Below are 8,917 nucleotides of genomic sequence, written 5' to 3'. Positions count from 1 at the left end.
TCAGTGTTTTGTTTAGTTTTCAATTTTTAAGAGATTATCGAGACTCCTCAGATGACTGTCTCATATCATGCAATTTTTTAGGGATATAAAAGAGTAACTTATCTTGTTTTTAATCACTTTTTCGTTTTGTTGTCTATGCTGGAAAATTACCCTAAAATCAATTTGCCTTTTTTATTGGTCGGACGTTCCCACAATAAAATGCTGCAGTATACTGATAATAAATAATCTATTAAATATCTATCAATTTTGATTATTTTATTAGGTTGAGGAAAAAGTTCTTGCGGAATTTTTCATTTTGATTTTGGCATCAATTGATATGGGTGGCTCTCGTCTAAGGGAAGCTCCATGTTTTGATAAGCTTCTGGGTTTGACCTTTACCCCTGACCTGAAATGGAATACGTACATCAAGTCAGTTGCCAAGATCGTTGGAAAAATGGTAGGATCCTTCTACTGCTCCAGAAGATATCTCACTGCTGATGCAATTCTCTATCTGTATAAAAGCCAAGTACGTCCAAGAATGGAGTACTGCTGTCACATCTGGGCAGGAACTGCTAAAAACAGCCTATCCTGCCTTGACAGAGTACAAAATAGACTTCGTGGCCTAGTGGTTGATGCCCTTTTCTCTTTCCTGCAACCTTTCTCCCACAGGAGAGGCGTTGTGAGCCTGTCTTTGTTTTATCGTTACTACCATGGCAGGTGCTCGTCTGAACTCCAATCTCTGGTCCCCCCTCGCCAATCTTTCACGATAAACACCCGCCTAGCTGAAACCACTGTCAAAAATTTTCCCCACTCCTTATCTGTGCCAAAATCAAAACGTAGATTCCATGAACAAAGCTTCTTTCTTAGAAGTGCACGCCTGTTTCCCACCTGACTATAACCTGGATATCTTCAAGTCCAATGTGAACAAATTCCTAATGAACCGCCTCCTTAAGTAAGACACTTTATAAAATCTCCAACACGAACGTACTATACACACAATAACCCTTATCCCCGAGTGGCTTCTTTGATAAGTGGTGATTACCTTATAAAAAAAATGATGTATTTTCAAATAATTCTCATTATTTTTTACTTTATATATCATTTTAAATAGTAGTTTTCGCTCTAATCGTTTAAATTATAATCGTTTTATAACAATTTTATCTTGTTTTCAGAACGTTGAATACAGGATGGCAACAAAGTAAATTCGCACAATTTTCTTGTTTCAATTCAAGCTAGGCCGAAATTCTACTGAAACAGCTCGCGATATCAACGAAGTGTTTGGTCCAGGACACTACTGAACGCACAGCACAATGGTGGTTTAAGAAATTTTGTGGCGGCTACGAGAGTCTAGAAAATGATGAGCGTAGTGGTCGGCCATCGGATGTTAGCAACGATCAATTAAAAGCCTGTTCGAGAACTTGCATGTGAATTAGACGTAACGTGTACGGCGATTTCTAACCACCTGAGAGAGATTGGAGAAACAAAATAACTTGATAAATGGGTGCCTCACAATTCTACGACAACCAAAAAGGAACGCTGTTAATAAGTGTCATCTTTTCTTCTTTTACGCAACAAGAACGGCCCGTTTCTCAACCGGGTTGTGACTTGCGATAAAATGTGGGTTCTTTACGACAACCGGCAACGCTCAGCTCAGTGGTTAGTTTCTCGACACACTCCGAAGCCAGAGTTGCATCAAAAGAAAGTCATACTGAGTATTTGGTTTCATCCATTACAGATTTTTTGAACGCAGGCGAACCCATTACGACAGAGAAGTACTGTCAACAAATGGATGAGATGCCTCAGAAACTTCGACAACAACACCCAGCATTTGTCAACAGAAAATGCTCAATTCTTCTCTATGATAATACCCGACCGTGCGTTTCTAAACCGACACTGAAGAAGTTGAACAAATTGGGCTACAAAATGTTGCCTCATCCTCCATACTCTCCATACATCTGACCTAACGCCTACCACTTTTTAAAGCATCTCGACAACTTTCTGCGTGAGAAATGCTTCAAAAACCTCAGCGATATCAAAAATGCCTTCAGCGACTTCATCGTCACCAGAACGCAAGATTTTTACGTTACTGACATGAATGCACTTGTTTTGAATTGACAAAAATGTGTTGATTCTGATGGTGCTTATTTCAATTAATAAATTTTTGTTTGAGCCGAGATATGTTCATCTGAATTTAAACGTTAAAAATCGCAAGAACTTTCTAACTCAATTCTTGTTCATAAGCTTTCATCTGAGAAAATAAATTTGTAGACATTCAAAATCTTTCGTGTCTTAAACATCATTACATGAGAAGTCATTTCGAGTAAAAAGTTTATTTCATCGATCAAAACTCGAGAAATACACGATTAGAATCTGTAAACATTGAATGAATAATAATGAAGATGGCTGTTACCCGTAATTTCGTAGAGCAAGTAGCAGCCTTGACCTTGCGATCAAAAATCAAGATCGAGTGAAACGGAACAAACCGAGTCGGGATAATAAAACAATTGTTATTGATAGAAATAATATTTCTATGAGTTAAATGAAATTAAAAGGAAAATAATATAAAAAAATATTATTTTTACTTATGTCGAATAAATGCATGTGAAAATATGAAAAATAATTTAAACAACATTTATTTTTTAACAGAAATTTGGTTTTAATTTAAAATTATAAATAATTTTTAAAAACTTTTATTTTTAACAGAAATTTGGTTTTAATTTAAAATTATAAATAACCAAAAAAAAATTATTTACTTATATAGAATAAATGCCTGAAAAAAATATGAAAAATAATTTAAACAACATTTATTTTTTAACAGAAATTTGGTTTTAATTTAAAATTATAAATAATTTTAAAAAAACTTTTATTTTTAACAGAAATTTGGTTTTAATTTAAAATTATAAATAACCAAAAAAAAATTATTTACTTATATAGAATAAATGCCTGAAAAAAATATGAAAAATAATTTAAACAACTTTTAAACAATATTTATTTTTTTACAGAAATTTGGTTTTTATTTAAAATTACAAATAATTTTTTTTTAAATTATTTTTGAGTTAAATCTTTTTAATTTAAAATAAAAAAAAATAATTTATGTAGAATATATGCACGCAATGCAACAAAGGATTTCCCTGAATTTATTCGTGCCCACTTGGTTATCTCCATTTTACTCTATCTTGGTTTTTGATCGCAAGATCAAGGCTGCTACCTGCTCTACGAAATTGCGCATGACAGCCATCTGCATTAACGTTAAAGGTAAGAAACATTTGTAATGTCTACATAGACTTATTTTCTCATATCACGCACAAACCATATTTAGTGACATTATAGGGGCGGGGGGCTTAATTCCTGAAAAGTTGTAAACAAATAACTTCTACCACTAACCCTAAGTTCGAGTGGCACTCAAAAATTTAGAGTTAGTGGTAATCATAGATTTTTATGCAAGTTTTCAAGAACGAAGCTCCCAACGGTTAAGCGACAAGTAACCAGTTATTTGTTGTAAAGACATCTAAAAGAAATGAAATAAAAAGTGGAAACACAGTTTCAGCACATATAAAAGTTATTTGAATTTTACTGCGTATAAGTATAAGGTATTTGTTGATTTTTGTTATTGTTTATAATCTTAATTTATCGACTGTTAACTATTCTACATTTAACGAATGACTGCGTTGTTCCTACTTACTTGCCTCCCCGTAGAGCCAACATTCATTATTTTACTTATGTTTACTATTTTTTCAACGTTTATTATTACATTTAATTGTCATCGTGGACCACCTTTTCTAAGATGCAGCATATGTCAACACTTCAGCAAAGTTTATATAAGATTAGTGGAAGAGAATTCAAGCAGTGCGTGATTATTAAGGGAGTCTCAAAATAAGAGGAATATTTGTTTATTTGTGTTACAGAAGATCAGGACAATATCAGTGCCGTCGGTTTCAAATCCTACAATACCAATTTTTTAATCTTCTGAAATACACACACATACACTCACACACACACACACACACACACACGCACACACACACACACACTCACATGCACACACACACACAAATTTTCCTCTCTAAATACCAGTTGAATATTATTGTATTCCTATTTATTGACTGTACTTTTTATTTCGTGTTTTTTCAGAGAGATACAGAGACATAAAAGAAAAAGAAAGAGATAGAAAGGGGGAGGAGTGCATAAATTATAGATATAGTATACAATAACCACAGGAATCAAACAAAATACAATGAGAAAAGAAGACAGTGATAAATTGAAATTTGATACACATTTTTGTGTAATGAAAAGATACAAGAGAATAAATAGCCTAAGTGAATTTGATCAACTTAAAGCAGAGTTAGTAGAAAAGTAGGGGGGGGCAACGTGTTCATTTAAAACTGGTGTCTCTAACAATTATTTTTATGCCAACAGACACTTGTGTTTAATGCTTATGTAATCATCAGTGCGAGAAGTGACAATTACTGAGAGTAGGGAAATTCAAAGCCGGTCACAAAGCCAATCTTGGCTTCATATGCTAGTGTATGCCTTCAAGAGCCCGGCAATTACAAGAATTAAAGGGAGTTAAGTACCTATACATGTCATGCTATTTTTTTTAATTTCCTAATGAAAATCCTAGTAGCTCTCTCAATATACAGTTCTTCACATTATATCAGGTGTGTATTTTATAACAACATTGGCTCATTGATTTACGTGTGTGATTCTCGCGTTGTGTGTGTGAAGTCTCACGTTCGAGTCTAAGGGTGTTTTAATAAATAATTCTTTATTCCAAACGTTCTTTATATGTCCTTAACAAAATTAACTTATTCTCACATTGTCGGCGGCCATCTTTACTGCAAATATTACACAGTTTGTAAAAAAGGAGTTTCGATTGATGCTTTTGAAATTTGACAAAACAAAAACATAAAAAATAATTTAAATTAAACAATTGATTTGGGTAGGTCAAAGAGTAACTTTTATTGGCAATTGTAACATTTATTTGTACATCTATATATATATATATATATATATATATATATATATATATATATATATCTCCAAAATCTCTGGTATTTATGGAAGAGAGACTAAAACTTGCTGCTATGGTTTCAAATGATCTGAAATAACAGCAAGGAGAGACTTGATTCCCAATATTTCTCATATGTTATATCTCCCCTCTTTTGGAAATGGGGTACGATTATGAATATCTCCAGTATCAAATAATTCTTATACACTGTGAAATTTACTTTATGTATGAAAACCAAAGGGGGATATATACCATATGAAAAATATTTAGAATCAAGTCTCCCCTTGCTGTTATTTCAGATCATTTGAAACTGTTGTGTCTGCACAAATAATTAACAAGAACACGGAAAGTAAAGGTATACAATAATATATTAGGCAGAAAAGTTATATACATATTTACATGTCTTCAGATATACTTCAGTTGGAGATATTCCGGCAGGTGGCGTGTTGCATGTCTTACTGGAAGCAATATAGGCGCCTTGCCTATCTGGCGGTCGGTTGCCGAACTCTCCCGGTATTGGTGATTGATACCTTTATATATCTCACTCACCCGCCTATGTTAATTAGTGGGCGTCTCCACAACAGAAACCATAGCAGCAAGTTTTAGTCTCCCCTCCATCAAGGCCAGACGTTTTGGGGAAATATCAGATATTTTATAATTCACATGCAAAACTAGGAAACTGACTTTCTCATCTTGGTTGTTATAGTCACAACGTTTCGGTCCTAGTGACATATGGCCGAGTAGTCGTAGACGTTGTATCAAAGTTTACAGTTACCCAAAGGTGCTGAGTTCAATCCTGAACGAAGGCAGTGAAAAGTAACATTCAAAATAGAGAATCAACAACTATGTCCCAGAGCCTAGCTGGAGTCCGAACACGGTACCCCCGTAATAATAATAAAGGGTTGGGTTCGAGACTCCTAACAAACGGTTCCCCAGTTCGATACAAAACACCTGATGAAGGCTGGAGGGCAAAATGGCCGAAACGTTGTGACTATAACAACCAAGATGAGGAAGTCAGTCCAACAATCTAAATAAATGAAACATTGTATGGCTGTGAAAAAGTGTCAAAAATATGCTCTGAATGATGGATGATCTCCTTAATGTGCGACCTTAAGGGAAAATGTCAGATAGCCCATTATACAATTCTAGTTGTTAGCTTTCCAACGAGCCTTCATTTGTTAAATTGATCAATTGTCGCTGAGATTTGGAACATATAAAATAGTCAAATTGAATATTGAAATGCTCATATCTTTGGTGGTTTGGGAAAAACTACATGAAAATTTGCAGGATTTTTGAACATTATAATACTATTCTATGGTTAAAATTTTATGGCAATTGGCAAAAAAAAAACTATATCTTCAAATTAATAAGATATGCCCAAATTTTCCTACATTTGCATATATAGTATCCTGCAGGCCAGCTTCGGGTTTGCTGCTTCGATTGTCTCCCTTGCCAGGCCACTAATATACCACTTTTTGTTCTGTGAACTAGTTAAAATACTCGAGAAAATTACTTATGGATTAATAATAAAAAAACTAAAATACATTTTAGCATTTTAAATAAATCATATTAAATGGTATGATGTCTAAAAAGGATTATATTTTTATATGCCCTGTATATTTCATCAGAATTGTATTATATGTAACCGAACACTCTCACTTAATTCTGTGTATGTACGCCATAACGGACTATGAACTCAAATAGTGTTTAGCTTATCAGTTATTTTCACAGAATATTTTCCAAAAAAAAAATTCTTTTTAAATGTAATCTAGCGGTGTCTTTTCTATCAAGAATGAGACACGAATATCATAAGTAATACTTAGAGCGCAGTTGAACGTGTAAGCCTACATAGCTCAGTCGGTAGAGCATCAGACTTTTACGGGTTGTCTTCTGAGAAAGATATCTGAGGGTCTGGGGTTCAAGTCCCCATGTGGGCTTAATGCATTTTTTGTTTTCATAGTATTTGTTAACTTAATTGCAAACTCCTTTATGATCATTACTGTTTATAAGGCACATAAGGTACACCTATTTAGACAAATAAGGCAATCCCATTACAAATGAATAAACTGTTTAAAATATAATTATGTAAATAAGGTATAAAAAGACTTGTTACTTTACATAAAACATTTCAAAAAAATATGTGCATTATTGATTAAAAATTAGCAGTAAGTTGTTTGGATGATAATATAGTTGCGATAAAGGAAAATATTTTGTATTTATTCATCTATGTAAATAAATAGAAAAGATAATGATGTCGCTAAACTTTGAAAGCTATTTTTATTTCTACTGCTTCCTAGAAGTGCTTTTAATATAAACTAACTCACTTACTATGAGCTGGGCGTGAACATAATGCAATAGATGGCTCGTTGGTCCAGGGGCATGATTTTATCTTTGGGTGTGAGAGGCCCCAGTTTACAAATTTCAAACGAGCCCAAGTTTGTTTTTACTTTATATATATATATATATATATATATATATATATATATATATATATATATATATATATATATATATATATATATATATATAAATCATTTTCTGTCTAAAAAAAAACTCCAATGCCAGTTTCGCTAAGGAATAATAGGTCGGTTTAGTCTCCTGTAATTCGGTTTCAACCTCTGGAAGGTTAGAACGTAGACCCCTGATGTTGGAGAAGGAGACATGGGAGTGGGAGGGGGGGTCTACGTTGGAAGTGGGAGATCCGGGTTTAATAGTGTATTTTTTCTTGCAACTTTTCATAATGGAGTTTTGGGATTTGTGGACTAGGTCGATAGACTTGCTTAGAGTAGGACAGAAAGGGAAAGTAAGAGAGAAATAGAAACGAAGAATTTTTTTTGTAGCACATGATAAGGTAAAGCCGTAACAATTACCCACTAGTATGGCATCGAGAGGCCCCCACCAAAAGTTACTGCATGGTTCAGAATCCATTCACCAAATGGCAATATAGCAGCGCCAGTACTTTGCACCTGCTGATAGGACAACCTCTTTAGTGATTAATCCAAGAACTCTTAAAATTTGGTTTAACAATGAAACTATTACCAGTACCAGATGGGTGACCATTTAGGAATACTAGGCGCTGTATGTGCTCTCTGCTTATCTCGGCATTGTTTCCAGTCGTCTTGAATTTCTTTTTAAACAATGCCAACTTAACACAGTTCCACGAAAATTCTATGCACAGGCATTCTTACAGTGGATATGTATAGTCTGTCGAGACTGAACAAGGCTTTTTTTTTAATTTTTATATATATACATTTATACGTGCGTGCGTTCGTGTGCGTGTTTGTGTGTGTGTGCGTGTGTGTGTGTGTGTGTTTCTCTTTCTCTTATTTTTCCTTTAAGTACGAGTTAAATATTCCATTTTTATTATTTCTACCGTTGGTTCCCTATTTATTATTATTACTATGTTTTATTATTATTATTATTATTATTATTATTATTATTATTATTGTTATTATTGTTATTATTATTATTATTGTTATTATTGTTATTATTGTTATTATCGTTATTATTATTGTTGTTATTATTATTATTGTTGTTATTATTGTTATTATTATTATTGTTATTATTATTGTTGTTATTATTATTATTATTGTTATTATTATTATTGTTGTTGTTGTTTGTTATTATTATTGTTATTATTATTATTATTGTTATTATTATTATTGTTATTATTATTATTGTTGTTGTTGTTGTTATTATTGTTATTATTATTATTATTATTATTATTATTATTATTATTATTGGCTCACAAGGAGCTTTCACACAGATCATCAAAGATCTCTCCTTGAAAACAGCCTGTGGTGTTCCCTGGAAGCTGAACGACAAGTCTCTCCAGATTTCCAGTACTCTCCACCTCTTTTGATAACATTTGCAAATAAGTGTGCATTATCGCAACAGCTGCTTGCCATTGATTTTTCTTTGGCAGCGACC

The 8,917-nt window shown here is 33.1% G+C and overlaps 1 non-coding gene across 1 annotated transcript; it reads left to right on the top strand.

The window, feature by feature from the left end:
• The first annotated feature begins 6,829 nt into the window (after positions 1-6,829).
• On the top strand, positions 6,830-6,924 carry Trnak-uuu (transfer RNA lysine (anticodon UUU)). Its single transcript has 2 exons — positions 6,830-6,866; positions 6,889-6,924. It is a non-coding gene; the product is annotated as a tRNA-Lys (tRNA).
• The last annotated feature ends 1,993 nt before the right edge of the window (positions 6,925-8,917 follow it).

The sequence above is a fragment of the Euprymna scolopes genome, chromosome 2 (genome assembly GCF_053919585.1).
Source record: "Euprymna scolopes isolate OS-2025 chromosome 2, ASM5391958v1, whole genome shotgun sequence".
In the NCBI taxonomy this organism is placed as follows: domain Eukaryota; kingdom Metazoa; phylum Mollusca; class Cephalopoda; order Sepiida; family Sepiolidae; genus Euprymna; species Euprymna scolopes.
Note: the sequence above shows the minus strand (reverse complement) of the source record. Positions and strands in the feature narration are given on the sequence as shown.